The following is a 15851-nucleotide window of genomic DNA, read 5'->3' as shown; positions in this document are numbered from 1 at the left end:
GTTATACTTTGCAGTCTGAGCAAACCAGGTTTGATCAGAACATGACAAGCACATGGAGCCTCAGGCAGAGAGAAATCTGTTAACTGAATCACAAATACAGAATCATATATTCCCTTGTGAAAGATACAGAAACCTAGAAGAACAAATTCAGGCTTTTCAGTATGATTTCCTCTCTCACTACAAATGCATGTATTGAAAACTTGCATAACTTACCCCTTATGTGCTACTTAATAAGATGTCAAGACAGTGGAAAAGAGTCAGAATTAATTTCAGGCATCAAGTTCTCTTTTTAGCCATTAATACAGAATGGATTGTATTTTCCTCAGATTTGTAGAATCTCATTTTAGAAGTGCCATATATGTGGTTTCTGACACATTTTATTGCGAGAATAAGTCACATAGGCTTTGTTCTTGAAAAGTATTTTGTAATCTCAGTGAGATGTCTTTGGCTTGCTTCTAACTTGCTACACTTTTTTATGGAAATTCTTCTGATGCTTTGGTGTGAGTACCTTTTTATTAGTAGTAATATTTTATTATTTTAAGTACCTTGACTTCTTTTAGTTCTCAGTTCACCATTCTAGTTCCTCCATTTTATTAATTTGCCTATTTAACTTTTAATTTAAGTATTTAACTTTAGTTTTTTAATATCTTTCTAGAAGTTCAAGTATGTCTATGTACAGAAAATTCCATATTAACTTCTTATTAATTATCAATACATCATCATGTCTCACCATGAATCCTCAGTGGAATCTTACCTTTAATTTTCCATCACCTTAATCTCAGGCTTGACTTAACATTGCTAGCTGCCTTATTTCTCCCCTCTTCTGAACACCATAGGTATGGAATCTGACATTTGGATTTATTAAATTTAATCCCATTAAGCATTGTCTAATGCTCCAATCTACCTAGATGCCTCTGCCAGGCATCTTGCTCCTCAAGACAGCTAACAGGACCTCCCAGTCTGGTATCATCAGCAAACTTGACAATGGTGTATTCACCTTCTGCTTCCAGGCCGACAGATATATTGAACAGAACCTCCCCTAGAATTGAATGCTGCTGGACATGGCTGATGACTGGTTGGGAACCATATGTAGCCACATTCACTATAATCCTTTGAGCCCTGTCATTCAGCTAGTTCTTCACCCAGCACAACAATGGGATTACAATCAGAGAACAGGAAAACAGTTGCCATTAGCAGATGTTTTAATTGGTATGTCATTTCAAAAATATTATTGGGTTTTCTTTACTGTTTGGTTGTTTTTTTTTTATAATAAACAATTATTTCACTGTAGAGAGAGGAAAAATGGAAGAAAGTGGTGCACTTCAATTATGTCCTGTTTTCACCTGGGATAAAGTTAATTTTTACCTAGTAGCTGGTGAAGTGCTGATTTTCTGATTCAATCTGATAACAATTCTGATTACACACTGATGTTTGATGTTAAGTAGCATTTACCCTGATCCAGGAATTTTCAGTCTCTCATGCTCTGCCAGTGAGGAGGTGCATGGATTGCCAGGAGGGAGCAGAGATAGGGCACCTGTCCCAAACTAGCCAAAGGGGTATTCTATACCACAGCACATCATGCCCAGTATATAAACTGAGGGGAGGTAGCTACAAAGGACTGATCATTGCTCAGGGACATGCTGGGCATTGGTCATGTGTGGTGAGTAATTATATTGTGCATCACTTGTTTCCTGAATTTTATTCCTCCCTTTTTTTTTTTTTTCTTCTCATTATTATTATTATTTCCTTGATTTCAATTATTAAACTGTTCTTATCTCAGCCCATGGCTTGTAACTTGTGATTCTCCTCCCCATTCCACCAGGAAAAAAAACCAAAAACCAACAGACCACCAAAGAGCACAATGAAACAAAACTTCTAAATAGGTAATAACTATTGGTATGAAAAATATCTATGACTAGGAAACGCAGTTACCTTCAAACTTTCAGTTTAAACAAATATAACATTTTTCTTTTTTTCTGAGGAAAAACCTTCATTTTTCATTGAGAAGAAATTTATGTGGAAGATTTAAATATTCTTAACTATTAATAAAACATCTTGAGGAGATGGGGATTTTTCAAGAAGAATCCCTACATTCCACATTCTTTATACTTGTATATCTATAAGGCTCAGGATTTGATACTTATTTTATAGACTGAGGAAGAGTTACATGAGTTTTACTTTGAGTTTTATGTAAGAGTAGTGAGATCTAGCAGTGATTTGTCTTTTTTTAGTCTCTTTTAGCAATTTAAATCCACTGTGTCATGTGTTATTCTACATGGTTATTCGTACAGTTTGTTAAAAGATGGTATCATACAAAGTAACAGAATTTCTTGTAAGATTTTCCTGCTGCCACCACTAGAATTTTGAATCTGATTTTCATTGTGAAATATAATCAATTTAATTTGCATGGAAAGTGACCTAGACTGGTAATTAAAACCAGTCGAGAATTTAAAGCTTTGAAGAAAGGCAAATTTACCTTAATGTGGTCAAATACAGCTGTTCTTTTTAGTCCAGTTTTAGGAATAATCACTGTGAATATGGCATTAACAGTTGCAAAATAATTTAGAAGACAAAATTCCACATCCAGCGAGGGTGACCTCACAAGGAGCAGTTCCCAACAATTACATATTCATTCAAATTAAAAAAAAAAAAAAAAAAGAAAAAAGTTAGATTACAGGAGAGTGATGCATTTATTCTGTAATCTCTCAGCAAATCAGAAGGTCACAGGAAGACTTAGCTAGTGAGAGAAGAGTAACAGAAAACATTCAACCGCAGAAGTCATTACCCTTTCTATAGGGTGAAAGCTATACTTTTTCAACAGATCACTTTTTTTTTTACATTGCACTTTCTCTCAAAATGCCTTTTCCAACTTTTTATAAGAAAAAAGGATCAACTGTAATAGTACATGAAAAATGTGCCATGTTAACACGCTAAAATACAAGACACTGAGATCAGTTTTAAATCCTAGGTATTATTTTCCTATTTGGAGGGAGAAATTACCTTGTATTTTTTTCCCATTTTAAGACTCTCCGAACATTTTATTTTTTTGTAATTAGTTTTAAAGTGTTCTAACTTCAAAGTTTAAAACAACTGAACTGCAGGTAGCAGAGCAATATAAACCAACTAAAAATATATTCTGACTTTGAATGTTCACCTTCTCAAGATAAACACTTTCAGGAAAAGTTCTGATTGCCTTCAGCTAAGTTTTATGAGGGAATCTGGATAAATATTTCATCAATTTCCCTCTATTATGTCTATAACTATTTACTTCTAGTCAGGTACAATAATTTCCACTTATAGAACAAGTTATGAATACACCTCAGTTTAAGCAGACAATTCTTTGTTCTTGCTTTTCTGAAATATGATCAAAGATAGCGTTTGCAGATTCATGAGCAGCTTTCCCACATGTTTTTTTATTAACTGCTCATGAGCATTACTCTTAACAGTGCGATAAATTAGTTTTCACCCCTCTATATTGGTCTGCATTCTTGATCTGAAGAATACCAGCTTTGTGAATTTTTTGTATCTTCAAAGAAAACCATCAGTTCTTTCTCTCAAGTCCAGGCCTAATTACAGACCACTTAGTAGCGAGAAACTACAAACCATATTGACTAAATGCAAACACAATTCCAATAGAAAAATGTTTCCAGCTTCTACTTATTTATCTCAATGATGGGCACCACCTGCCAGACTGACTTCTACCTCGTTTATATTGATTCTTAGCCAATTTTCCCATTAGGAAAGAAGGAAGTTACAGAATTTCAGCCTTGATGAACTTAAGGTAAGAAGCCACATTTCACTATATAGAGTACAAATGAAAATTCTGTAGCAGTTAGGAAAAAATGACCTGATTATATCACAACTGTTTTTGAAATGATTTCTGTCTTACAAAAAAAGTCCTTTTATTACCTTATATAAAAAAATTGGTTTCTACCCATTTTTTTTAAGAAAGCATGATGAAAATAGATGTGAAACAAAGAAGAAAGGTAGTTTCTATCCTGTTAGCTAACATAAATGTTCTATCAATCCAGTAATCTATAAAAAAATGAAGAAATTATTTATGATAATCCCCTATTTTTTTTTATTTTTCCAAAATGAAAACAATAATGTGGAGAGTGAAAGAGAAAGTCAGAAAAGTCAGGAAATGCTTGTAGTCACAATATAAAATGTAATTTTAAGTTTAGTTTAAGCATATATATCCATAAAAATAGCTGAGAGAAAGAAAGAAATATTGACTCAGAAAGTTAAAAACTTCAAGAGGGCTTGAATTTTCTCCCCCTTCTTTATTTCCCTCACAACAACTATTTTGATCAGTAGGTTATCTATATGTATTATTTGTGATAATAGAAGCATCTTTGGCCTTTCAAAGCATTTTTTGATTTTTTTTTGGTGGTGAATACATTTCTACACTAAAAAAAATAAATCTCAGCTTTACATACTAATGCTAATGACAGGAGAATTAAACAGATCCCTATAGCTTCTGCAATAATGACTCAGCTATACATATGCAATCTGCTGCTGGTCAAAGTGAACAGTATTACTGTATTTTGAGTTTTTCCTGTCTTGATGAGGCAATACATTTTTTGTGTGTTCATTCACATTAAGCTGTTTTCCTGCAAGAAAATGTAAGGAAAAGAATAATATCTTCTGGAAGCTACAAGTACTTGAGATTTAGAATGTATTTGTACTCCAGCTTTCCTATTTTTTTCCCAATAAAAATATGACCTCAAATGCTTCCTATTTGGGAGTTTTCTTTTAAAACCTTATCATGTTTCTCAGAAGCTTAGGAACTCAAGAGCCTGAGCTACCCTGTCTTGATCTCATATAGTCATTCTTGTAGCTTTTTCTGAGGCAACAGTAGTGTTGACCTATTCAGAGGTTTAGACAATAGAAAAATTATTTTGTCAGGCATATCAGCTAAACAGAAACATAGAATGAACGTTTTGTTTTCAATTATAACATTAGAGTGGAAATAAGGAAGATGTTGTTTGTTCCTTGATCCAGTAATCTTGTGCTAGCAAGCACAACTGATGAGAATCAGCAGCTATTGAACTCTCCTTTAGTTATTGCTCATTGCTGTAGATAGAAGAATTGGTTAACTGTTGCTACGTTTATCACGAACACGTCTTTCATTTACTCTGCTTGAGAAACTAAAGTTAATGGTAAGTTATAATGTCACTAAACACCAAAAAAAGCATTGTCTTAGAGTCAAGTAAAGGTACTTAAAATTTCAGTCTAACAAAAATTATCATCTCATAATAGCCAAATTCATGCCATGCAACTGCAGGCAACTAGAAGCTAATTTTCTACTTTAACATAACCATCTAAGCTCTTCTTTCACTCACACATAGCATCCTTTAAATATCTAGTGGCTGCCAAATGCCCACAAAGCCACTCTCTCTCCACCTCAATGGAATGGAGAAGAAAAAAGAGTGAAAAAAGCTCATGGGTTGATGAATGACTGTCACCAGTGTGACTATTTACCAATTACCATAACAGGCAAAACTGGATTGACTTGAGGAAGAGTAATATTTTTTTTTGTCAATTAAAGTAGGATCATGAGAAACAAGGACAAAACTAAAACCTCACTCTTGATTATCCTACCTCATCTCACCCCAAGCATCACAGAGCTAGAAGGAATGGGGACTGCAGTCAGATCGTAACACTTCACCTTTACCAATCCCTCCCCTTCACACTTTACAGCATGGGTTCCATTTCTTCCATCCAGCCTTTCACAAACTCCTCCAACACTGGTCCTTCCCACAGGCTTCAGTTCTTCAAGAACTGCTCCAGCATGGGTCCTCCTCTCCAAGCAGTGCAGTCCTTCAGGAACAAACTGCTCCAGCATGGTGACTCCATGGACTGCAGCTTCCTTCAGGGTTTAATTTCATCTGCTCCAACGTGGGGTCACTTAAAAGCTGCAGTGTGAATATCTGCTTTACCATAGTCCTCCATGGTCTACAGGAGGACAACCTCACAGCTTCTGGTTTTTGCCCTTTGTTACATTTGTTTTCACAGAACCCCACCATCCCAGCTGAGGAACTCGCCTGTACCCTGCAGTGGGTCCATTTGAACTGGCCAGAACTATCTGTGCCTGGCAGAGGGAAGCCATGGCCCCTTTTCACTTAGTTCTACCTTACCTTACTTATTTTTCCTAAATCCAAAGTACAAAGTAAAATTCAAGAAGCTTTGATCCTCATGTGTATAGAATAATAATTAAAAAATGCTTTCAGAAACCTCTATAAATGAAATTAACCAACTTCATATTTTCATAGAGAAAGTTTTAGAATTTGTTTTCTCTTCAGAAACTCAATGAAGAGACTGATGGTGTTGCAGCACTTTGGTATGCAGCATACTAGTTACAATGAAAGTTTACTATCACAAACATAAATTGTAGAATCATGGAATTACAGCCTAATGCAGTTACACAGAGAACTTTCGTACATACATGATCAAAAAGACTCATTTCTCTACTTTCTCCCTCTAGTTTCTTTTAAATTGCAAGTTTTTCAGGGTGAGTCTTTATAAATGTTTTCTTGGAATTTGTGCAGAAGTTAAAACCAGTCTAGGAGCTAATAGAGACATTTGATGAAACCTTAAGACCTTGAAAATAAAAACACTATTTTTTCAAACTTCTATAAAAGTTGCCAGGCTCTGTCGAGTATTACAACTATTGTAAGGTTTGAAAGATAGCCGTAGAGACTTAGAAAAAAATTATTCAGCAAGAAAAACAGCAGAATCAAACCACAACCTTCAAGATTTTTAGGGGAATGCTGCCTTTTGGAGGAGCATTTGCTAAAACCATTTTCAAATGCTGAAAGATAAGTGTTTATTCAACCACAAGGCAACTGGTCTTAAAAAGGACCTGACAATTAGGGTACAAATGCTATTTACTGCCAGACGCACCGTTAAACTCACTGAACTATATTTATGGGCAGCACTGCATTTCTTCTTCTGCAGTATTTAAACTTTGGGAATAAAATCTTCATCTTTCTAAAGCATTCCCTGAGTAAATGGCATACAGAGGTCAAAATTGTACCCTAAGAATACAGTAGACATTGTGGTTTTTATAATTATCTTGGTAATTGCTGGCTTAATCGTGTTCTTATCATCTCAAAGTATCTAGGAAAGATAACAACTCTACTTTAAAACTGTCCTCCCATTTCCATCAAAACAGAAGTGGAAGATGAAAAATTGATTAATGAAAAATTGATTATAGTTTTATGTTTGTGCAAAATTGGGATTGAGTGCACCCTCAGCAAGTCTCCCGTTGACACCAAACTGTGTGGTTTGGTTGATACCCTGGAGGGAAGGAATTCCATCCAGAAGGACCTTGACATGCTTGTGTAGTGGGCCAATGCCAATGTTATGAAGTTTAACCATGCCAAGTGCAAGGTCCTACACCTGGGTCGGAGCAATCCCAGGTACAGCTACAGGTTGGGCAAAGAAGAGATTCAGAGCAGCCCTGCTTAGAAGGGCTTGGGGGTGTTGGTCAATGAAAAACTGAACGTGAGCCAACTTAAATGTGTGTTCACAGCCCAGAAACCAACTGCACCCTGGGCTTCATCAAAAGGAGCGTGACCAGCAGGTCAAAGGAAGTGATCCTGCCCCTCTACTCTGCTCTTGTGAGACCCCAAAAAATATTTTGCATTCACACCCAGTGAAGGACAAAGCATTCTAATACTCCTTTCTTTGTATTTGAAACTTTAAAGACTGGATTTTTATAAACATACACAAACACACACAAACACATACATACACACACATATATAAACATAAGGGGGGGGCCCAAAATAAAACCTATCTTTCCTTATCAAAATTATCATGTTAAGCTGAAAAGTATGCTTATTTCTCTTGCTCTAATGAAAAGAGCAAATGCAGTCATATTGGGTTAAATTTATGACATATAAACTGAGCTCTTATTTTCAGTGATCCAAAAATAATGGAGATATATGTATTGTCCTACATTTGTCACTACTTCAGATAGAAAGAAACTGGTGTGGAAGACCATAAAGGAAAAAAATGCAATAAACCATACTATGGTTTTCCATGAAAACAAATAATTACTTCAAACCATATTCATGGGTTATAAATTGATGTATTAGAAAAAAATAAGAATAAAAAATTATTAATTCATACAGATCATTAGTGTACTTTCTGATATGAATATCTAAAAAAAATATTTGCTACAGAACCTAAAAATCACACAAGAGAACTATGTCTAATGTATAGTGTTCAGGAATGTAAAAATACCTTTTACTATGACCTTGAAACATGAGTGTGAATGACCAAAAAAGCTGAGTATAACTTGAAAATATTTGTTTCAATAGTTAAAAACAGTTGTAGTACAAAAGATTACCTAGGTGAATACTTCGCATTTCATCAGCTGTTATTGTCCTCTACTCACTCGGCTTCATCTTGTTTCAGTTTGGTTTTCAGTTTGGATTTCTATGCCTTCTGGAATTGTACAATTTCTGTATATATTTATTCAGGAAACACTAGTTCTTCAGGATGGTTTTTTAATTTCCTGAAAAAGAGAACCTAATTACTACCAAAATCATTACAACATACAATTAAATAAAGCATACCTGACACAAAATAATGCATCATGCTTGAGAAGTGTTGTTAAGTCCTCCACTAATGTAGACGGACAAAGATTAAGCAACAAAAATCAACTTTGATTACTAGATTGTAAAGCTACAATTATGAAAGTCTCCCTACTGAACACCCAGAGTTATTTCCTTTATTTTATTTTATTTTATTTTAATTTTTTGGTATTACATTTTTTTGTGTTTTGGAATAGCTTGATTTTGCACTACTTTGATTTTTGAGGCAATGTTTAAGTTTTTTTTACATATGAAACCCATTAACAATTTACTTTATATCTTTCTTTACACACACACATGCACACTTAATACCTTGCTTATATGTGGCCAGGGAAAGAGCAATGCTTTTGTTTAAACTCTTCCTGCTATGCACAGCGAGGCACACAGCTGTTAAACAAGATCATATTGCTTTATCACTCTCCTTTTGTTGCTGGCAAATACATAGCTGAAAATAATGTATGTTTTCTTGTACTCAACTGCCATGTTGACTGTGAGGTAGCCTTCCACATGCTCTGATAACATGAAAAAACTTGAATATTCCTCACTCAACAGAATTTCTTAAAACATGTCAAAAATGAATCATCAAACAGTATTCTGAGGTCCATTAAGAAAAAAAAAAAGAAAAAGAAGTGAAAAAAAAAACCTTTCTTTCAATATGTGAAGTTATACTCACAGGTTATTTCCAAAATTGACTCTATTTTCCTTTATGAGGAATCCAGTTCATTTTAAAAGCCAGCCACACAGTGATGGAAATAGAGGAAAATTGCAGCCATTAAGCACAGAGAGGAAATGTGTGCACCAGCTTTAGCTCAACATGAAAATTAAATCCAAACTGCTACAAACTAGGTCTGGGTTTTAATGTTAATTGTTCACATGCCCTCAATACAAATTATTCGCACTAATGTACTGCAGTAGCCAAGCCTGTCGCTTCTGCAATTATTATTTTTCCTGTTGTTGTTGTTGCTGTTCTGTAAATGCCATCTCATTTTGTGTCCATTGTGGGAATTTAGGTAAGCTGCTTTAGTTGTAAGAAAGTTTGGAGCATAACATTTAAGGCTGCTGCAGCAGTTTCATGGATCATTAACAATTTGCTAATATTGTTTTAGCTTGCAAATTAGTGCAGCTTAGTGACTAAGGAAAGGTTCCATAGCTGTCATCAATCAGACTAAAATTCTTCATGCATGAGATGAAAAACGATTTTTAGCCTTTGAGGCTCAGACAGCAATTACTGTAACAACAACAGCAACAAAAACCCACACAAAAAAAAAAAAGCCCAAAACAAACAAAAAAAAAAAAAAAAAAAAAAAAAAAAAAAGGGAAAAAAAGTGGTGGCAGGTGGGGGGAGGACTGAAGGGGAGAAAGAGCGCTACATAAAATGCTGCTAGCAATTCTATTAAATTTATTTCTTCTTGCACTATAAAAGAACTAATGCATGCTGTGTAACCATGCCTTAGCTTCATGCTACACTAATGAAATGGCAAACTTTAGAGGGGAAAAAAGAGAAGATTTCCTAGGAAATGACCAGAGATTAGTGGATAAAGAAAGAGAAAAAAAATAGCAAATAACAAAAACAGCAACAACAAACCACACAAAAACCCCTCAAACAAACAAACAAAAAAAAAGCCCCACAGACCAAACCAGACAAACCCAAAACCTGGGAGTTTAGAAATACATTTTCTTCAGGCATCTACACATTCTTCTTGTATTTGTAGTCCTTGAGTGACTGGGGTTTACTCACACAGATGTTCACACATACCAAAGCCTTATCTTCCATGCTCTAGTACTCAGCAAATTTTAAACACTGTGAATACACATCTTCACAGAAGAGGAAAATCTCAGGCTTCTCAGCTTCCCTTGGCAGAGACCTACAGCAGTATAGTTAGGAAGCCAACAATCAGCTCCTGGGGACTACTCAACAACTAAATGTAAAATCTGTTATCACTGAATTTCTACAGAGCTATTAGCAGTTTCAGTCCACACAGAATGAATGTATAGCTCACAATGGAGTTTCCTTAACTGTCTGTCCAGTAGATCAGAGGGCAAGAACAGCTGGAAGATAGGGAGCAGCAAGGCAGAAACTCTAGTGAATTATGCTACTCTCAGCTACTCTCTTGTAGCATAAACTAGTATGTGATCAGGGTCTTCAGCTTCACTCACACCATCAGAAAAAGCAGATTTCTCATCAGGTTGATTTAAATTTTATTTTTAACCAAGTTCTCTCACTCAAAAATATTTTCCTTGCATCCGCCATCTTTAAATTTGTTCATACTCTCTTTTCCTTTTGCCTTCTCCGCACACCTCCTTGCAGCCTTTACCAGTTTCACAACTTCACACAACTTCCTATCAAATCTTCCCCTCTCACATTGCTCTCCTCTGTCACTTCTAGTATCTGCCTTGATCTCATCTACCTCCTTGTAACTCGACAGTCCTTTCTTTCAAATATTTCTCTTCTTTATGGAAGCTTATAAACTATATCTATCCATATACAAAATGTATTTTGAGGAAGTACAAATATAAAGAGACAAAAATATTACGATAATGCCTCTGTCTTCTTCAAACTACATAGTTCTCTCTATCAGGGGTAGTACAGGTTGCTTTTTACTTGTCAGTCATCAATACATGCAGGAAAGGGCATGTGCCAGTAGGTTATCTATTGAAGTTCTCACCTGTCTTTAGCTTAAACCACTGGTGTCTCTGGTAGAGAGGTGGGGCATTAATCTGGGAACAAGCATCATTGTGCCATCATATTTTGCAAAGTTCTGTTAAGGCTACTGGAAATAAATGCCTACATTTTTAAATTTACCAATATGTTTTTCAGGATCAGAGTCCATGTTTCTTATGCTTACAAAAATACAGAATTTAAGTGTCAGATATACCCATAAGACTCCATAAGGAATCCATAACTCAGCATGAGTAATCAAGATCATGGGAAACATTGAGAGAGAACACTATTATATCACTGTACCAGAAGCCAGAATATTAATCAGTATTTTCTAAAGAAAAGAGAGAAGTGTAACCAAAAACTGAGGAAGTTCTAAAATACCCTTTTGAAATGTTTATTTTTGAGCTTATGTTTGACATTGACTCTTTATATTTTTTTCCGCCTTCTAAAATATTTTAGTTCTGCCTGTTTTCAATGTGGTTCAGATGGGTTATATTTCTGAGGAAGAGAAATCATATCATGTAATTTATGTGATGAGCCAAAACTCAAACCAACTTTTTTTAATTGCACAATTGCAAAATTGTTATAGTCAATAAATACAGTAAGAAGCCAGCAGTAAAGAAACGGAAAAATAAATTTTGTTGACAAAAAATTAAATATTTGATAAGTTATTTGATTGACATTATTTGCTTAGCTTGGTTTTTAAGATATTAATAAAGGTAATAAACAGTAATTAAGATTTATCAGAAAAAAAATATTAACCATTACCATAACTAGGCTTTCGATCAGTGTCATGTTTTTAGAAGACATATTTTAAAATGGTAAATATATTATCAGCTCTGATTTCAAATTCAGCTTAACTTAAAGTGAAAAGAATGATCTTCTAATTAAGTAGTGCCATCAAAGTGCATAGTTATCTGTGTTTTGTCTATGTTAAATAATTCTGATTAATATGTGGAGTTAGAATCTCATGCTTGTCTTAAGTTTTATGCTAAAGACTACTCCCACTGGTATACAGATAGTCACAGCTGTCACATCACAACTGTCAAAAGAGTGAAGCTGGATCTTTGTACCAGATGTTTGCGGCACCAAGAAATTTGGTGAGCTTATTAATTAAAATGAGGGTAATTTCAAGTATTTCCAGTATTTTTCAAAGTTTCTCTAAGTGATGAATTTTGAATTTAGAAATGATAAAAAATGATAAAATACTGGCACTTGCTGAGCCAGTGAGGAGCAATGTATAAAATAATGTTTCAATAAAGATTTTAACTTTTTCAAATTTGCCATTTTGAAGATAGTCATATGCAAAAGAGCCTGTAAAATCAGGTCATTGTATTTTAACATTTCACCTTGATTACAGTAAAAAAATTACAGTACAAACAAGAATCTTAATATGCCAAGAAGTTCAGTTAATCATATTTTAATTTTCAGAAAGTCTTAAACTGTACATAGATAGCATATTTTCTTGTCATTTTAAGTATTAATCACACTTCTGATAGTATAAGATGCATGTATTTCCAATTATGTCATTTACAATAAAATTATCCAACAGAAAAGCTATATCAGTTAATTTATTTTATACCTCCACCACATAACCACATAATGTTATCCATCAATTAAAAAAAGATAATAACTTACTGCTGTTTATTTCTATTTAAATGGACAGGTTTCTATCAGCTTGACAAAATGAGTTATGAGTTCTATTTCTCAGAATTTCCTTTAAGAGTTGATTTAGAAACATCAGATACCTAAAATTAAAAAATAATAATAATGTTAAAAGGACACAGAGAAAACACTTCTCTTTGAACATTTCAAAAACAGTGCCTTTTACTTGCCATGCTTACTAATGTAATGTGTTCTCTTTTACCTAACAAGAACGTGGTATATGTTCATGTGAAATAATTTATTTTGTAGTCAGCTTATTTAACATACAGAGTAAATACTTGTTCTCAATAAATAATTAATCCCTATTTATGCATTTAGCACAAGGGGAAATAAAAACAAGTGTTCTTTAGATACATTCCAGATTTTTCCAGTTAATATTTTAGAAAATGATTAGTCAAATTTTTCATTCAACAGGTTTTGATAGAAACACGTAAAATAGTTACCAGTAGAGGTGTTTTAACGTTATCTCTGGGTGTATGATCTGCCTTTCTCTATTTCCAGACACAGAGTATTTATTTATTTATTCATTTATGTATTTATTTAATTGAAAGGATTCCATTCACATCTAAAAATTATTGCACAACTCTAAACTTCTAGCATAGCAGCCACGATGAACACTGTTGAATTAAAAAAAAAAAAAAAAAAAAAAAGCCAGCAACAAAAAACACTTCCATTTACAATAGGTTAACTTTTCTGCATGACATGTAAATGGAAGCAATAGAAAAAGATAATGTTTTTAATACATTGTCATTTTAGGGTAAGCAATTAAGGATGACTATCATGGAGCAGACTAAATAAATTGTATAGCATTTATATGGAACAGATGCTTCATAAATCTTAAGTATTATTCTGGTTCATTTAGCCCTTCTAAAGAAATATAATGATAAAATTAATTAAAGAATAGAAAATTAGTGGCTTTCTTGAAAACACTAGTGCAAAGACAGAGCTTTCTAGGAGGAGTTTGTGCTGTTTATAAATCAACTCTTAGTTGAAATTTTTACTATTAATGAAAAAATGTGCCTGTCCTCAGGGCTGCATGAATTAGGCATAAACATCAGTAGCTTGACAGTGCCAATCAAAATGGTGATCTAATCACTATCTTAAGGCAAGGAAATCCTTGCCATCACATCCATCCCCAAACCATCTGGCTTTCTAATTGTGCTAGAACTTAATTCTTTTTACTTTCAGCTGGCAAACATCTCAAAGCAAACACCAAGTGAAATTCCAATATAAGATCTATATTACACCAATAAAAAATATTTAATTAAATTACTCAAATTATCCAAACCTCATTATGCTCCCTGCAGTCCTGCAGCAACAATATTCAGTGGATACACCAGACCCTCACCAAAAGGATAGTAACTGTACAGAGCTTAGACAATATCATTGCTGGATGTACTACTCTTTTTCCAAAAAGCTGGAATAACTTGTAGTTACTTCCTCATTATTCTTTTCTGTGCATAATGTGGATGAAACTATATTGGCTATTTACTAGGAATTTTACTATTGTTAGTACTGGATAAATGCAGCCTGTATATTGTGAAAGGACATGTACATCTTACTAAAACCTGTAGAAAATTAAAATCCACAACCAAGGCAAAATAAGGCATCAAATACAACTGCCATATGCTTGTGGTTTCTTTTTCCAAAACCCCTTCATGCATCTTTTGACAGTAGTCAGTAAAATACTAATCTAAAAAGACCAATTTAGATCTATTGTCATTATTTAATAAATATACATAATGTTACATTGCTCAAACTGTGCTTACAACGCTACTGTGGGCAGAATTACAACAGAGGGTTAACACCTTTCAGCACCCAATATCTGTTGATGCTTTTAATAGCATGCTGTAAACCAACCCTTCCTCCCCTCAAAAATCCCCCAACCCAACCACTAATTAAGGATATGATTTCATTTAATAATTACTAATTATTATATACTTTTTTTATAAAAGTAAGTGACAGGAATTGTGATGTCCATCTCTAATCAGTATCTCAATGGGACTAAAACTCTGTTCAGAATATGTTTTCAAAAATTGACAAGCTACATGCCTAAAGGCAGACTAAGAGATGAAGAACAGGACCTGTGGGTGAGATTAATGTGCCTAGCTAGGGCTAGGTACAAGGTGGCTCTCACATACTATAAGCACAGTATAATAAAATAAACTTAAAATAAAATAAAATAAAATCTATTTTAAAAACCTTAAAAATAATGAGACACCCCTGCCCCCTCTCTGCCCCCCCCCCCCCCCCCCAATTCATCAAAATAGGCAATAGCTTAAGAGATCTTTTGTAAATTCATGTGCGGAATGGCAAGTGTCATGTCTCCAACCTGATAGGTAATAGCTTGCAAATATGACAATCTCATTTAGACTCTCCTTTATAACTGTACTTCTTTATGTAAACAAAGAAATACAAATTGGCTTGACCAAGTTTTTTACACCTTACATGAGGAAGATGTTATTTAACTCTGGGATCAGTCTTACAGTGGCCAAATGAATATTTAGTTGTACATGAACTTTGCCACCAAGATGAAAGACTGAGAAAAGAGATTTCTGATGAAGTACGGCACAAAGCTAGGCTGGAAAAGCTAACCTGTGAGGAAAGTGCCCTGTGGTTACCAAATAGGTTTGAAGCCAGGATCCTCCTGTGTAATTCTTCTCGTGTTCTTCAGTTTCAACTAAAACTTTGCTATAAAAGTCTGAAATATTTTCTTAAAGAAAATGCAGTCTATACTGTTTACTAAGGGATCTTAACATCTTTTTCTGATGGAAGAAAAAATGGTTTGTTGCTGATTTTCTGAACTACATATAAAATAGAAATAAACACAATGTGTTATGCAATACGAACACTTATTTAAACCTAACCCTGGCTCCCAAGCTTCTCCTGTATTTGCTCTCTCAAAGAGAAATACCTGT

This window comes from Neopsephotus bourkii, unplaced genomic scaffold, assembly GCF_033783945.1.
Source record: "Neopsephotus bourkii isolate Nb327-2 ecotype Australia unplaced genomic scaffold, CSIRO-AGI_Nbou_v1 NB_1624, whole genome shotgun sequence".
NCBI classification, from domain to species: domain Eukaryota; kingdom Metazoa; phylum Chordata; class Aves; order Psittaciformes; family Psittacidae; genus Neopsephotus; species Neopsephotus bourkii.
The sequence above is the reverse complement of the archived record's forward strand: the minus strand, read 5'-3'. Positions refer to the sequence as shown.